At 36.2% G+C, this 18,762-nt stretch overlaps 1 pseudogene; it reads right to left on the reverse strand.

Moving 5' to 3' along the window:
• LOC120158826 overlaps nt 1–18,762 on the reverse strand; it is a 79,140-nt pseudogene that overhangs the window by 9,331 nt on the left and 51,047 nt on the right.

Consider the following 18,762-nt stretch of genomic DNA (forward strand, 5'->3'; position numbering starts at 1 on the left):
AAATATTGTGTGTGAATCATATGTATCTTTTTTTCTTTTATGATATTGTGTTACATCTTTATTTATAGTCAAAAAGGAAAACTACATTTAGCATCCTATTTGAACTAAAATTTTGGTGTTTGTTGGTTGCTTTTGTGGTGGACAAGCCTTCCTTGCGCCGAAGGATTCGGGTTGCTGGAGTGTTGCCGTGAAAATGGGGTTGTTGAGAGGCGTGCGATCGTGGAGAATGACAAACGGAGCATGCGACGCTGACTTAGAACGGAAGAGCTAGGGTTTTGGAAACCCTTGTTTTCCAATTCGGGCTGTGCGTTTGGGTTACTGCTGGGCCATGTATTTCAGTTTCATTGGGCCTGACACAATGTAAATAAAATGATGTAAATAAATGTATCATGTAATATACCTTATAATAATAAAATATATTATATAATAATATTAATAAAGGGGACGAAATTAAGTGTCTTCAGCCGCCCCTCTTTGCTCATTATCATGTAACAAAAATAGAGCAAATATTAAAAGACATAAATTTCGTCTATATCGAATGTCCTCCGTCGTAGAGTTGAAACCTGATATTCAATTGGTTTGAAATGACTCCCTCGTCGTAAGGTCGAGTCCATCTGAAAATGATATGGAATTGAAGCTGTAATTCAGGATTTGAATCAGATTGAGGCTTCTCGTTGCCAAATTGTAGTCAACTTCAGTCTTCTTCTCGACTTAAGCTATACTGTAAATTTGACATGCCCTTGTGTTGAGTGTAACCGAACTCGAAGGTTTGGTGTTTCAAGATAAACCTTTTCAAAGGTTTTGTGTTTCAAGAGAAATAATTTCAAAGATTGGTGCTTTAAGAGAAACTGTCCCAAGAGAGACAAAACTTTGTTTTAAGGGAAACTGTCTCAAGAGAGACAAAACTTAGTTCCAAAAGAAACTGTCTTGAGAGAGACGAAATTTGTTTAATGTAAAACATATTCAAAGATTTTGTTTCAAGGGAAACTGTTTTCAAAGTTTATGTTTCAAGAGAAACTGTCTCAAGGGAGACAAAATTTGTTTAAAGGGAAACATCTCAAGAGAGACAAAATTCATTTTAAGGGAAATATTTTCAATGTTTATGTTTCAAGAGAAACTGTCTCAAGGGAGACAAAATTTGTTTCAAGGGAAACTATCTCAAGAGAAACAAAATTCATTTCAAGGGAAATGTTTTCAATGTTTATGTTTCAGAGAAACTGTCTCAAGGACAAATTTTCAAGGGAAATGTTTTCAATGTTTATGTTTCAAGAGAAACTGTCTTAAGGGAGACAAAATTTTCTGTTTCGATGGAAACTATCTCAAGCGAGATAAAATCTTGTTTTAAGAAAAACAATCTTGAGGGAAATAAATCTTCTTTCGAGTAAAACAGTCTTAAGTGAGACGAAGTCTGTTTTAAGAAAAACAATCTTGAGGGAAATAAATCTTCTTTCGAGTAAAACAATCTCAAGTGAGACAAGGTCTGTTTTAAGAATGATAATCTCAAGGGAAATAAATCTTCTTTCAAGTAAAACAGTCTCAAGTGAGACAAATCATCTGTATTAAATGAGACTGTCTCAAGCGAGACACAATTTATATAAGAAATGTTGAATCTGAAGATGATTGTTCCCTCTTGATGAAGATGCCTTGTTGTCTTTTAATCTCATCTTCTCCTGAAAGATCTGTAAAATATATATGGATGCAACTATCATGATGATGGATGTTTGATGTATGCCCAGATGAAATTTATTTGTTGTTTTACTGAATTTGTCCTCAAAAGAGGAAAAATCAAAGTCTTTATTGCACATGATGATGAATGCAAATATGCAAATTTCATGTGTAATGTGTGCATGTGTTGATGCATATGTGAAATATGTTAGGGTTTGGAATGAAATCTCAATCTCTGGTTATTAGTCTTGATGACTATTGACCCTGGAATCTTGAATTTCTTATTCTTGATCTTGGATTCTTCAACATGCTTAAATCTGATGTACAAAATGTTGGTCTTGCTCCAACAAATTTTGCCCAAAAAAGTTGGCTTCTCTTGCCCCAGCTTCAATCTTTGAGCTTCAGGGAGATATTCGTTGATTTTCAAGATATGCTTCTAGAGAACTTATCTTGTTTGAAAATGTTTTCCTTCTTCTTATTTTCAAAATGTTTAAAATTACCGAAATGATTTTTTTGAAAATGTTACTTCTTTATAGGTTTCACATTTTAAGCAAATCATAAAACATGTGTTCATTGGATATCAAAAGAATCAAATGCTCTTTTAATTGATAGCTGCAAATCTTTGACAAATATCAAGATCGAAAAGTTGGTTTAGAGGTGGGTTTGTTTCATCGATTTGGCATTTTGATTGGAGGCGAACAAAATGACACAACTAGCATAATCAATGGCTAGACCTTTCAGAACACTTCTGCTTCAGTTCTCTGAAATCTTCCATTTGTTCAAGTTTTGTAAGTTCCTCTAACAAAGGTAGTGCAGAAATATCGGTCTAAAAATGAGATTCTTGAGTGCTCGTGTGTATTTGACTAATCAGGTGTTCCTTAACTCCCTTAGTCCATTTTTACCGAAACTCCTTATTTAAATAAATTTAATTCGCCATTGTCTGGCTAGCTGAATCCATAAAGCCAGGGCGTTTAACCAATTGCTCTAGAGGGACAGCTCAATATATAAATACCTTTTATCAGATTAGCTGAATCTTATCCATAAAGTCGAGACATTTAACTAATTGCTTTAGAGGGACAGCTCAAGCTTTATTGTATAGTATAATCACCTTTATCAGGCTAGTCGAATATTATCCATAAAGACGGGACATTTAACCAATTGCTCTAAAGGGATAACTCAAGCTTTATTGTATATATATAATATTATAATCTGGGTATACGGATCTAATTTCTTAAGTTTGTTAAGGAGATCCTGTTATAGTCTAGGTGTTTTTGAAAGTCAAGGAATCTCATCTTTAGAGTTCAATTTCCAAGCAACTGACCTAAATTAGATTCACCTACTCGACTATTCCATCTATGAAGATCATTATCATCACTGAACGTCATAAACAAATGTATAAACCAATTAGTTTTGCAATCTCATGTGTTAGTTGCTCCATTCTGTTCGCTCTTAATACGTGTCTGAATGCCAAAACTTGGATGGACTCTTTATGAGAAGAGAAAACTTAGCTCGGTAAGAGAAAAACATGTAGTCTGATGTATCTTTTAAATTAGGACCAAGGGGTCTTTGTTTTGCAGTGTTCAATCTTGTCATTTGTCAAAGATTTACAACCTCAATTATTAAACAACTTTTAATTAAGGTGATATTCAAGGAATTCAATATTAAAATTTGCTCATTTCCTAAGAATGAAGTATTTTATTTAAAATGTTTAAACGTCAAGAGACTTAAAAACGTTCACGCATATGAAGTACGAAAGAAAAACAAGTTCAAACAAGATGATATGCTTGATAATGCAACATAGTTCCTGATGAATGCCTCATTTGACTCTCGATCATAATGCCCCATTACACATTGAAAGTCCATGCCCCTGAATCGATCAGATCTTGGACCTTACGTCTCAATGCCCCACAATTCTCAGTGGTGTTCCCTGAGCTCCCAATATGATAATTGCATACGTCTTTAATATCATGGCCTTCAGGATATCGGGCCTCTTTGGGTTTGGATTAAACCGGAGTTACAAGATTCTTCTCAACTAACGTTGGGAGTAATTCCTCATATGTCATTGGGATTGGACTGATGAGAATCTTTTCTTTCCTTGGTTCTCTCTGAGTTTGTTTAGAAGTACCGGATGGTACAACAGCAGTGATTCTTGAACTTGATCTCGTAACACCTTTGTTGGCGTTGTAGGTGTTGACATTGTTGATCTCTCTCTCTTTGTTCTTCATGGGAGGCTTATACTGGAGTTATTTCCTTCAATTTTTCCTTGTTTAATAGCTGGCTCGATCATCTCACTAGCCATAACTAGATCTGAGAAAGTTTCCGATGTAATTGCCACCAGGTGCCCAAAGTAAGGTGTCTTCAGAGTCTGTAAAAACAGCTTTTTAGTTTCCTTTTCATCCAAGGGTGGATGAACTTGCACAGACAAATCCCTCCAATACTGTGCGTATTTTTGGAAACTCTTGTTGTGTTTTTTCTCCAAGCCTTATAGCATAACTCGGTCTGGTCTCATATCGTTAATATGCTTATATTATTCCAGAAATGACTTGGCTAAGTCCTTCCAAGTCTTGATATGGGTTCAGCTGAGCTGGTTGTACCACCGGATGGTTGAGCCCGACAGACTCTCCTGGAAGCAGTGAATCAGGAGTTGGTCATTTCCTCCATATCCCGTCATCTTTCGGCAGAACATGGTGATGTGTGTAGATGGGTCGCTGTTCCCGTCAAACTTCTCGAATTCCGGGGACTTGAATTTCGGATGAATAACCAAGTCTGGGACTAGACTGAGCTCCACGGCATCAACTCCAGGGTAGTCATGGTCTCCTTTAACTACCTTCATTTGGTCCTTCAATTACTTGATTTTCTCCTGCATCTTCTTTGATTTGTTCTCTTCGTCCAAATCCGGTATATGGTAATAACCCGAATTGTTCTTAAGGTTAAATACAGAGAATGGGGGCTTCGTCTTTACAGCAGATAAGTCCATTCGAAGTTCCGGTATGATTTCAGGTGAGACAACCACTTGTGGGGTAAGTGGTATAGTTACCCCTTCTGGTGAACCTGCCCTAGGCGCACTGATCTGTTGTAGGCCAACTAACTTGGCAACGATTCTGATCAACCAAGGCTCTTGGTTCTTATGATTGTATCAGAGTACTCATACTACTGGTTTATCTTATCTTCTAGCTCTGTCTGGAGCTTCAACATGTTCTCCTCAATCTGAGCAATCATGGCTTCCATTTTCTTTTTTTTCAAGCGGATGAGCTTGAAATGAAAAAAAACGAAAAAGAAAATAAAAATAATGCGGAATATGCAAGAATGCATGATGCATGAAATGTTCGAGGTATTGATCCAAAAAATGTGTCTGTTATTATGAATAATCTTTATTGGAGACAAAAGTGTTTTATCTTTTAAGAGAAAAAAATATCGTGACAGCTTTTGACATATTGAATAGTCTTCTGCCTTCTTCTGTCACCGGTTGAATAACATGTCGAACCGCTTCGACTTTTCTGGATGAATCGTGCAAATGTTGAGTTGCTTTTTGTACTGGTCCAAGAAGTCTCGAATGACTGCATCTCTGGCATTTATCTTCTGTTGAACCTTTTCCCAACGAATACATCATTGGAGCTCTTAATTGATAGGAACTATGTGAAGTTCATTCGTCTATTTCTTGAATTCGTCAGCAATGGTCTCTAATTTCAACTATCGTTTTTCCATTGTTGTCTTTGAAGGGACTCCCAAGATCAGTAACCTTCATCTTGCCCCTGCAACATCTGCCAGTCAGTTCTTCCAAGATAGACTTTCATTGTGCTTGATGTAGACCTGATTCATTCTGAGTCATTTATAATGTAGCAGAGTGATATACTCTTCAATTGTGGGCACCACGTTTTCTGGATTGAATGCGATACATAGTCACCTTATAGATTGTCCTCTACATTTTCATTTCTTGTATTACAACCCCTTTGTCCATTAATGCAAATTATTTACGTTTAACAAACATGTTTTTGGTGAATCAACACCTCTTTCAAATGATGTAAATGATGAATAATGAAAAAGAACAAGAATGAAAAGGAAAAATTTAGTGAGATAAGGATAATTAAAAAATGATGAAAATGAAAAGTCCTACCCCACATGCTTATGATTCCTACCCGGACATGATCTCTATCCCGCAAGTTGATTTTGAATAAGTCCTAACCATATAAATTTCTATTTCACATGCTTTGAACATAAAAATAAAGCAGGAAATAATATCAAACAAGCCTAGGGTTTGGAAATGAGGTTTTGGGGTAGGCTCTAATTCTCCATGGTCTCCCGGTTTTGGTTCTAAAAAACGGTACCTGAGTTCTCCTTGCTGGTGCCCCCTTGGGCTTGCCAGACCCTTAGTCCTAAACCCATCACATGCTTGTGTGGACTAAGTTAAACTCGAGAGAACACATTCCCTTATGTCTATGCGGAGAATAAATTCACACGAAGACATAAGGTATATGAATCCCGAAGGTTACTTGTCAGGCCTATGCGGTGAATAAATTCACACGAAGGCGTCACTTTCACCCCCACTTAAAAACAAGTTCGGAGCTCGGGTTTAGAGCCTCAAGTGAAAAGCGAGCTTTGATGGCTGAAATCATTAGAAAACGATTAGTACAACTATTTACTCGAAAATATAATCAAAAGTAAGTAAAAAGGATCGAAGTGTTTCCTTAAAATTTAAACTTACCCTTTTCGTTAAAAAGACAACTGGAAATTACCTTAGTCTGACTCACTTACCTGTCCCCAGCGGAGTCGCCAAGCTGTCAGAACCGTCTTTCAGTTAGACCCCGGAATTGGGCTGCTTCGAATTGAATAATGGATTGGGTTAGGAGTCACCGCCGATAATTTATTTTAAAAAATGGGTTGACCGGATACCTTATTTCTTACATGATCTACGTCTTACCAGTGATATGTCGGATTCGGGAGTCGGTTACAGTCAAGGAAGGGTTAACACCCTTGAACTGCCCCTTCAGTACTACGTAATTTCCAGTTGTCTTTAATTAAGAAAGTTGAAGGTTTAAATTGAAAGGTAAAATGACGATCCAAAACTTACCTTTGATTTATTTGAAATCATCCTTAAAAAAGGAAACACATTAGGCAAAAAGGTAATGAAATCAATTAAAAATGAAAATGAATAAAACAAAGACGATAAAATAAATGAGTAAAGCTAAAAAATATAATAATAAAATAAAGATAAAGAAGTAAATAAATTAATCAAAATGAAAATAAAGAAACAGAAATAAAATAGGAAAATGAAGAAAATAAATAAACAGAATAAAACAATAAATAACAATAAACAAAGACGAGAGGGGAAAATGAAATAAGTAAAATATAGACAAATAGAGTAAAAGTAATATTCGTAATAAAAATAAATAGAAGCAAGAAAATAAATAAATAAATAGTATAGGTAAAAAAAGAAAAAAAATGTAAATATACAAAGGTAAAAACTAGAAAATAAAAATAATATAATATAATAGTAATAAATAAAATCAAAAATAAATAGAAAAATATATATAAAGTTATAAGATATAGTAATTAAATAAGGAAATAACTAAATAAAAATAATTTAAAATATATATATATATATATATGTTAATTATAGGTATATAAAAACAAAAGAGCATACGTACATATATAACAAAATAAATATTTTGAAAAAATGAAAATAATAATATAAGGATTAAATTGAATTTAAAAGCAAGTTAGGCGCCAAATTAAAACGAAATCGGAGTTTTAAAATCGGATTTGGGATCCAAATAACATAAATTCAAAATTAGAGGGACAAAAGGGTAGTTTACCCTATTTTCACGAGAAAACACGTGAATCTGACCCCTAGGTCGGGTCAACACGCGAACCCTGAATGAGTAAATATGTTACATATATAAGCCAATGTTTTGGCCTGATAATTTCCATTTTCATTCTAAACACAACCCCTTCCCCCATTTCAAAGCTTTCTCTCTCGCCAGTTCTTGTGTTCTTGAAGAACACATGAGCGTCATTGCGCATTCCATATCCCGACCACCATTGTCTCCTCGCCAGCCGCCGTTCATCGGCGGCAAAACCTAAAAAAAATCAATTTTTAAAGCTTTTTCCCTCCCTACTTTAAATATCCGAATGGTTTTTTAAAATATGGCATCGAGATTGCTAGATCTACAAAGATAGATCTCGAAAACCTTTCCCGTTCATCGGCCAAAAATCATTTTTATTTGGTGTTTTCCAAACCTAACAACAATCAAACACACGCATGCAAGCAACCGAGCAAACAAATAGGTAAAAAACAAATTCCTTTCTTCTTTTATTTCGTGCTCGAACGTTTTACAAATGCTTCGAAATCACTATTTTCTTGCTCGTGTTTTTCTAGTATTTTGTTAGCAATCTCTCTGGTAAATATTGTGTGTGAATCGTGTGTATCTTTTTTTCTTTTATGATATTGTGTTACATCTTTATTTATAGTCAAAAAGGAAAACTACATTTAGCATCCTATTTGAACTAAAATTCTGGTGTTTGTTGGTTGCTCTTGTGGTGGACAAGCCTTCCTTGCGCCGAAGGATTCGGGTTGCTGGAGTGTTGCCATGAAAACGAGGTTGCTGAGAGGCGTACGACCGTGGAGAATGAAAAACGAGGCGTGCGACGCTGACTTGGAACGGAAGAGCTAGGGTTCTGAAAACCCTTGTTTTCCAATTCGGGCTGTGCGTTTGGGTCATTGCTGGGCCATGTATTTCAGTTTCATTGGGCCTGACACAATGTAAATAAAATGGTGTAAATAAATGTATTATGTAATATACCTTATAATAATAAAATATATTATATAATAATATTAATCAAGGGGACGAAATTAAGTGTCTTAAATCTGAACACAAACCAAGTCAAAATATTTTCATAGAAAATAAAGAGCAAGCAAGTGTTGTTACCTTCCAAACAAATTTCCTGCAGCTATGGTTCTACCTTGAACGTAATAGTCTACACTTTCAGTCACTTCCGTCAAAAGATCAGCTGTTTCAAGAACCTGGTCACCATAAGGGAGTTAAGCAATGATCAATCTCAAGAGCCAATGTTGATGCTAATTTAAAAGTTAAATAGTTGACATATTTTTCCTTTTTTAAACAAAAACAACAATTCCAAACGTTGAGAATTGAAAGTCAGATATGATATGGAATCATCTCTTTAAGCTTCTCAAAAAATGTTACTTTATTTTTTTATAAGAATTGGAGGACTCATTAAAAACCCCCTTCATAATCATCAACATACTAAAACGTATGTCAACGAATATTGAAATAAGGAAAAAAGTGTCTCATGATTTATTAAATAATATGACCAATACACCTTGTATGAAAACATCCCAATAAGATACATACACCACATCTAAACCATAAAATCTCTAAGTCCCCTTACACATCCCAATATTACAAGGTAAACCTTATTCGAAACCCACTCACACCTATCCCAAACCTCACATCACTAAAAACCAACAATATTCGAAAGCAGTACATAAATCTTAAAGATAAAACCACAACCAACTCCTAAATGCGAACCATCTATATCTTGGAGAAGTAACACGCTCCAATCACATGTTAAGCCATTTCATCTGAATACTTGCTACTTTTAGATTCGCGATGTTTTTTTTATCTTTCCGCACTTTGATCCATTTCGAAAATCGTTCCCCTGCAACCGGTTAAAATCACCTATTGCCCCACAACTGAGACCGACTTCTAGGGCATGAGAAACCTCAACATTTTGACCAGATTGATTGAGGGCACAAGGTAATGAAGGCTCCAAAACTGAACATGGCCTTAAAGCTAAACACTTTTCACCACCGTTGTTTCCACCACCAGGTACAACTTCTTTCCCAATATGACCATTGTGTGGAGCTTCAATTTGAGTATTAGAGATTGCCAATGTAGCCGTGATCGACATTGGATTTTTGGATTCTTCGTTATCATGGGCAATCGTGTCTTCTTCATCTTCCTCAGGAACCCAAGGGATAGGCTTGAAACTCGGATCGATCTCGCGAACCAGGATGTTAAACGATTGATCTTCAACCTTCAATCGTACTACGTCATCAATTCTAGAGATGATATTAGAGAAGATTTGGATTTTTACTCGATCAAAGGATGATGGATATTGGGACTTTTCATCAATTGCAATAATTTCCCCCACTTTGATGCAATGTTTGAAAAGGTATCCTAGCTCCAAGCATGAAAAGGAATATCTTCGCAAACCAACCATATACGCCGACTCTCAACTATCAAGTTTTTTTGACCATGATTCAATCCTGTCGAACCACACTGCTAGTGACTCCGAATTTTCTACCTTCATTCTATTCAGTAACATCAAGAATTCAAAACACATTAGGACAACATTTCCAGTAGCTCTCATCAATGAAAAACCCTTAAGACCTTTTTCATGCATTTGTCTTGCAAGGTTCGAGATGGAGACAATTTTTACACCAACACACAAGGCAATTTTCCAAAACACGTATTTTATCTTCATCAACCACCCCTTCTATCGAGGATATGTAACTCTTTTTGTCAACAACCTCCTTATCATTTCGCTGAAAGGGTGTATTAATTCTTCTCCAGAAGGATTGCCTGGGCTTATATTTTTCCATCGAAACTCTAATCTTGTGTCCAAAAATGAGAGAGTCATTCATCCTAACAATTGCTTTCTTTTCTTCTTCAACTGTAGCAAATTTGATAAATCCAAAGTGAAACCCTGTATAGATTTTTTAGAAGGGATAAAAGCATCAATCACCTTTCCATGGATGCAAAAAAGAGATCTAAGTTTTTTCCAATGAAGATTCTCATGAATATTATCAACAAATAGCGTATAGCATGCATCCGTAATTCTCTTTTTGTTGGAATGTATTTTTCCTTCCCCCACGAACTGTTATTCTTTTTCCAAACAGTATTACCGTTTCTCCCATAATAATTTTTGCTTTTAGCCCAAAACCCGTTGCGATGATCGTTCATATTTCTCAAAGCAACAAAAATCAAACACTAAAAAACTGAATAAGAATGAACCTTTTAGTAGTGTCGGACTAAGAAAGATGAAACCCCTTGAATCTACACAATTTAATTCATGTAGCCAAACTCCAGTTTCTCGGATTCTTCAGTGGATCAGCATTTCAAAAGTAGTATTATCTACCACTGCTTGCACGTACCAAATTATCAACGGCAAACGACAGCTATATTCAACAAAGCAACCCTTGGGTTTCAGTCGGAATGACCTGGCGCTTCTTATGGGACTGACGGTGACGTTCAAAACCACCGGCGACGGTGGACGATGTGAAGAAAATCAGCGTGGATATACTGTGATGAAGGTGAATGAAGTGCTCTTGATCTGGGAGACAACGAATGGTAGATGTCGGTGGAGAAAAAACTTTTCAAAAACACCTAGGCTCTAGAGAGAAGCAGGAGATTCTCATTAACCCAAAACTAGGGATCTACTGGGACCTCCAATTCTTATAAAAAAAATAAATAAACTAGGGATCTACAGTGACTGATAAAGAATTAAAGTGACAAATCATTTCTCATTCTCAGGTGCTCTGATTCTGATCAAAGAAATTGGAATAGAGGTTAAAGAATACCTTATGTTTCTTAGACAAAATAAGCAATGTGCAAAAAGGGGGAAAAAGGTTAGGCACGAGATTCCCATAGTGCGTGCTTCCAGACTTACAATCAAATATGCAAGATATTCATCATCATCATCAACAACAATTTTAGAAGAATCAGCATTGTGACTGCGTGTGCTCTTGTGGTAAACAGTCCAAATTCCTTTACAACCAGTTAGTTCAACCTGCAGATGCAAAAGCGTGCATTTAATGATGCATGCATAGAGTTCTACATATGAGGTTTCTAATGCTAAGAAGTGATGTTTACAACATAAAATACAATAGTTAGATTAACAACAGAAACCAAAAAATAGTCACATGGATGGAATCAACATTTAAATTTTAAATCAGGAGAAGTTCAGTCAAAGCTGATGGATGGACCTCAGTTATCATTTCTGGACGAATTGACTGCCGAAGAACACAGAGGGCGCCATTCTTTCCATGGCCAGAACAACACACCTGAAAGATTAGCCACAAATTAACATCAGGGGGTAAAGCAAACAAAAGAGAAGAAAATAAAATAAGCAGTCAGCTAGTCTATAAATAGGCAGAATTTAGTTCACTAAGCTTAACATAGCCATACTTGCCACCAAAAGTAGAGTCCTTTATGTGGCAGGTTGTTCTAAGGAGGTTGGCTGTTAAAACAGAACTGGTGAAAAGAGGAATAACATGAATTCAGAACTTATTATGCCCTCTTTGCATGATGGAAGAAGAGTCTCCTTCACATTTGTTTTTCTCCTATTCGGTGGTGTGGTCTGTTTAGAATAAATTTCTCAACTTTTGGAAGATTCAAACTGTTTTCCATTATAATGCTAAAAGTTTTCTCTTGGCTTGGGATGCTTTGAAGAATGATTCTCCAATTTGTTCTCTCATTCCAGGGGCCGTTATTTGGACTACTTAGAAGTTGAGGAACTCAATTGTATTTGAAGGAGGGAAGTTGGATGAGGTTGAATTCTTCTTCTTAGCAAGGTTTAGGCTTGCTTCATGGTTCCTAGCGAAGAATAAAGGGGTGTATATTCTTAAAGACTCTTATTTCAGACCCCTCATTAGGGGACGATTGTTCCATCCATTCTAATATGATTGTGTCTACTATTCCTTGGCATCCTCCTCCTATGGGTTTTGTGAAAATTAATGTTGATGTAGCTACGACTAAGGATTGGAAGAAGAGCGGTTTAGGAGGAGTTTTAAAAGATTCCTTTGGATCTACATTAGGGTCTTTCAAGGAGCCTGCTGGTCCGGGGCCTCCAACATTTATGGAGTTAAAAGCTATTCAAAAGGGGCTAATTTTCTATGCTGATTTTCGAGAGAGGATACAGGACCAGTTGATTATTTAAAGTGACAGCAAGATGGCAGTGGATTGAGTTAAGGGGGCTGAATTCTGTCCTGATGTTTATGCTTATTTGGTTAGAGACATTGTTCACTGGCTTAATGTGTTCGAAGGTGTGGTTAGATGTGTAAACCGGACATCTAATTTAGAGGTTGATACCTTGGCTAAAGAAGGAATTGGTTGATGATTAAATGTTGATGTATTTGGGTCACAAGGTTGCCTTGTGTTTACCTACCTGTGTTTAGTGCACTTACAGGGATGTATCTTATGTATATTATTGTTATGTTCAATAAAATCCTAAGGGACTCTTTTCATCCTTCCGCTGATTAAGGAGCTTACCTACAAGCGCCTTTAATCAAGAAGGAGGTTTTTAACGAGGCCTGAAATTCTTATAAAAAAAAACATAGCCACACTTTCATACAAGAGGTCCAAAATTCAAATCACCACCCTAAACCCTAAACCACTTCAAAATGCATTAGTCAAAGCTGAGTAGAAAATAAGCATCTAACTCACTAAAACTAACCAGTTCGTAGTTACTTTGTTTGGCAATTCCAGTTGCGTTTGCATCAGCATTTATCCTCAAACAATATGAGAAGTCCTTCAAAGGGCCAACATTTGTTAATGAGTCTCTCACTGCGAACAAAAATGTTTTCTGCACACATAGAGGAAGAGAAACTACTACGGTGAAAAAATGAAAAAAAATAACCATATCCATTACAAATACAATAATGAACCATGCAAAATAATTCAATAAAATGCATGAAACAAATGCAGATGGTAGCAGAAAAAATCTTCTCTAGATGATAACTGCAATACAAATTTTACCGAGTAAAACACTATTAGTTCAAAACTTAATTTCTCAAACCTATTATATAGAGAGATTGCAGAAATGCAATTTTGACGCATGAACTGCCCAAATCAGAAATCATGAAGAGTGCAAGAGATATTATTAGATAGATTTAGTTATTTGATACCATGTTATAATCTAAGAAAATAAATCGAATGTGAAGGAAAGAATAAAAGAGGTAATACAAGAGATATCTAATTATTGAATTAGGATATTATTAGATATCCAACCGTTGTTAATCCCAGAGGAGTTTAATTTCCATCGCCGTATTTTAAGAATTTCTTCCTAAGATGAAGCTTAAAAGCAATCAACAAAGACCCTGTATTAATATTTTAAAGAGGTACTCCACCTGTGCTGATTCACTATTATTTGGAGCTGAACCATACAAGGAAAGCTCTCCACTACCAATTGTATCTTGCAAAGCATCAGATGATGACCTTCGCAAGCGCTTTGCTAGAGGCACGTCACCTTCAATATCTCCAACCTAGACGAACATAAAACCAGAAGAAAACATTTTATAGCATTCCAACAGCAAAAGAATTGCCAAAGAACAAATTTAGAACGAAGCATGAAATTTGTCAAAATGATGCCATAATATTCGCAGAATATGAGATAACAGCCCTTCAGAGTGGGATTATCAACCAACAGTGCCTAGAAAGCTAAGCAGGAATAGAAGATTTGGAAATAGCATGGGGTTGTTGCACAATCCAAAAAAACAATACTTTAAATGGAAGTTGATAATAAACACACCTCTTCCTTCAATCCAGATGGCAAGGCTGATGCTCTTGATCCACTACTGAATTGAACAAGCAAACTATCTCCCAATCGACTACCCAAAAAGAACAATGAGTTTCCAATAGTTGTAATGCCTTAAAAGAATGGAAGCAAAATTCCCAACATAACTAGTCAATGCATCATAAATATTGAAAGAATACATATATACCAGCATTAACATGAAGATTTTTAACAGATTAACTAACCGACGCAAGTTATGAGGCCTTAGACTTGGAGAGGTCAAGTCTCTGCACAACCCTTCAGAGGAGAAAAGAAAGAATTAAGAAACAATATTTTTTATAGGAATTAAGCCCCATTAAAACCCCCTTCATAATTATTATGTTGTGATACACAATAATCATTGGAAGGTAGAAAAGGGTGCCCATATTTATTACCAAACTTTAAGAATTACAACAAAACCAAACAAACACTCAATACAAAAGACCTCTATTTCAACAACCCACCGACCCCAATCTCACCAAACCAAAAGCTCATCACTCACTAACCTATTCCTGATTTAGCTAAACAGTCAGCTTCCCAATTAATACATCTATTGTTATTCCTTGTGATAACATTAAACTGCATCACAGACTTCTAAATCTCTGTGATCAAATCAACGTAAAGAATCGGGCAAAGTTTCGGGTTGTTGATCCACTTCAAAGCAAGAAGTGATTCACTTTCTAAAATCAGAGACCCCTTATCCTTCCAAACTGAATCAAAAAATAAATCTAACCCAGCTTTGATTGCAAAAATCTCTGCAAGAATCGGAGTGCAAGGTCCTGTCGTTCTAGAGAAGTAAACCAACTTCTTATTCTCAACATCATTTAGCACTCCTCCAATACCACTTCTTCTCCAATCAAAAGTAACAGCCCCATCAACATTCATCTTAAAGTAACCCGAAGGAGGAGGGCACCACTTTAACTAAGGCAAACAAAGCTTATAGGGGGAACGATGCCCATCAGCCAAGGTTAAGTCACCCACAGGGCTATCAACCTGAATAGAAACGTCCTTGTATTTAGCTAAGTACCATGAAGCCACCCTAAACCTCACCAAAAAGAATAAATTAGCTTTATCCAGTTTTCCATTCTGAAACACTATCTGATTCCTGCATAACCAAACAGTTCACAATACAGCTCCTAGTATTAATTGCCAAATAGCCGAGTTATGTCTCAATTCTACCCACGAAAGAAAGAACCCTTTAGGATTATTGGGTAGAACAGAAAAAACATTCCACAACCGGAGGAATTTTACCCAAATCTCCCACACCTGCTCGCAAGAAAAGAAAGAGTGACTCACCGATTCAGGCTCCACTCCACAGAACACACAATAAGGATTCTTAATACCCTAGACACCTTTGCCCAACAAAACTGATTTGACAGCCAACTTCTGATGAATAATTTGCCAAAGAAAAACCTCCACTTTAGGAGGAACTAACCCCTTCCACACAATCTCCAATAAGGAATCCTCTAGCTTAGATAATCTAGAAATAATTATAGAACATTACTGAACCGAAAACACACCATCTCCATTTCCTTTCCAAACATAACAATCTTCACCCTTCATCAGAGGACAAAAATTATCCAACAATACCATCATTTCCATCCATTGATCAAATTCATTGTCCATTAAATCTCTCCTAGGCTGAAAATCCCACACCCACGTCCCATTACTAATACACCCATAATCACCCACAACCCCATTCTTGTTTACCGATATAGCAAATATCCTTGAAAATAGAGTCTTCAAGGGATAGTTACTAATCTATGTATCACGCCAAAACCTAATGGAGTCTCCTTTTCCCACCTGTAACACGAGATGATTCCGAAAACATAACCCAAAAATATCATTCGCTCGATAGTTATTTAAGATACCTTTCCAAATCCAAGATGCGCTGGGAGGCAAATTATCATCTAAAACAATAGACCTCCTGCCAACATTATGCTTAGAACATATCAATTTCTTCCACGAAGAATCTTTCTCACTACCAAACTTCCAAATCCATTTGCCCATGAGAGGCCTATTCCGTATCTTTAGATCCGAGATACCCAATCCCCCAAACTCTTTGTTTTTACAAACAGTAGACCAATTAACCCAGTGCATCCGTTTCTTCTCTGCTGATGTACCCCACAAGAAATTAGCCATTAAGGACTAGTTTTCTCCGTACCACCACTGGCATTTTGAACAACGACATATAGTAGTTAGGCAGTGCAGTCAGGACTGATTTTATCAAAACTGCCCTTCCTGGAATGGATAAAGAACCCAATTTCCAGCTTGCAAGTTTATGGTAGAACTTATTTACAATCAGATCCCAAAGGTGAATAGAATTTCTCCTTGCTCCCAAGGGTAACCCCAGATACTCTGTCGGAAAAGATCCTCGAACACAATTTATAGAGCTAGCCCAATCCTCGACATTTTGGTCTTGTAAATTAATATCGAAAATCCTACTCTTCAGCAAATTCAGCTGCAGCCCAGTACATAGCTAAAAAACTATCAGAACCCTCTTCAAATTTTTCAATTGACCTTTAGAGGCTTTGCAAAAAATTATCAAGTCATCGGTAAATTGTAGATGAGAAAACAATACTGAGGATTTCTCACAACCTATCTGAAAACCATCGAACAACCCCAACTCTACTGCTTTAGAAAGCAAAAGATTCAGAAATTCACCCACAAATAGGGATGGCAAGGGGTCGGGTTCGGGTTGGGTATTGGTCCCCCATACCCCGTCCCCGCTTAAAAAACTACGAGGATTTAAACGGGGATCCCGATCGGGTAATCGAGGAAAACCGCAGGGAAACGGGTATGTAACATCCTCCATACCGGGTTAGTGATCAAATTGTGAAATTATAAAATTCAGTGACCAAAGTAGAAAAATTGAATAGTTGAAAGATTTAATGGGAATGTTTTGTGTAGGATCAATTAACAAAGGAGGAACTAAAGGGGTAAAGGAGTCTTTTAATAGGGGAAATAATTAAATATTAGATGAGGATATTTAAATCCACGTGGAAGGCAAATGAAGAGAACAAAAGTTTCCAGATTTCTCTTCTTCTTCACTTCTTCTCCATCGAGAGACCAAGCTAAAGGTGAGTTTTCTTGTTAATTAAATTCTTGATGAATTTAAGGTTTCTTATTGATCCTTAGTTGATAACTAAGCTTAAGGAAAGCTTAGATTATCTTAAAACATAAGATGAGGAGAATATGAAGAATCAAAGAAAGGAAGTAGAAAAGTGAAATCTTGGATTAGAGTTTCTAATAAGAATTAGAAGTGGAATTTGACTTGTCATAAAGCTCTAACTAAGAAGTATGAGGTGTTAGAATTCAAATTAGAACATGTTGGAATTTGGGTTAGATTCTTTAATTCTACATGGAGAATTGGATTTTTAAGTTTCAAAAGTATGGAATGGATAATAATTAGTTTAAGTAAGAGTATGCAAGTTAAGGATATATAAAAAGGGGAAATATAAAGTGTTAAGTAGACTAAGAAGAGATTTTCGTGCTAAAATGACAATTCTGGGCAATGTGCATCGATGCACATTCATGTGCACCGATGCATCGATGATAAATCCCAGAAATTGTTTAAGGTGCATCGATGCACATGCAGTGCATCGATGCATTAATTTAAAAGAAAACATCAAAATAAGATTTATGCATCGATGCATAAGGAGTGCATCGATGCATCCCCATTAAATACAAACATCGAATAGGATTTATGCATCGATGCATGGTGTAGTGCATCGATGCACACTCCATTAAAAGATGAAAATGGCTTTTTTTTAGCCTAAGAAATGATAGTTTAGAATATATTAATTAGTTATGATAAGTATCAATGAATTACTATGTAGATATCGAGCCTAAACGAGTTCCGGAACCATCAACAAGTAGGATCAATCGAGGGAAAGACAAAGAAATCTAGGTGAGTGCATATGCATAGCATGAATATGTATTTTTATTCAGTTCTAGACTTGTGATAAGTATAGATTCAATATTTTGATACATGATAGTATTCATATTATAATATATGACATGAATCCATACCATATGCATTATGGGACATGAATATGCAAGAAAAAGTATATATAGTTATGTGATAAAGGTATGAAAATAATATGTCTACGTGATACAAATAAGATAAATTGTGAAAGCCCATGTTATGTAAATGAGAATATAGGTATAGTTGGCATGCCAAGGGTAGAGGGTCTATGTGGTCCTTCGGGACATATATGTATTCTTTGGAACTGTGTGAGGTCTGGTGAGACACATACTGATCCTTGGCATATGTATGATTCTTAAGGAATGATATGGTCATTCGGGACATATGTATTCTTTGGAACATGTATGAGGTCTGGTGAGACACATACTTGATCCTTGGCATATGTATATGATTCTTAAGGAATAATATGTGGTCCTTATGGACATTATTATAGGCACTACGGTTGCAATTCTACGCGGCACTCCGGTGCAATTCTACGCGGCCTCGGTGCAATTCTACGTGGCACTTAGGTGCAATTATATGAGCTGTGGTGACAG

This window comes from Hibiscus syriacus, unplaced genomic scaffold, assembly GCF_006381635.1.
Source record: "Hibiscus syriacus cultivar Baekdansim isolate YM2019G1 unplaced genomic scaffold, ASM638163v2 tig00111330_pilon, whole genome shotgun sequence".
NCBI classification, from domain to species: Eukaryota; Viridiplantae; Streptophyta; class Magnoliopsida; order Malvales; family Malvaceae; genus Hibiscus; species Hibiscus syriacus.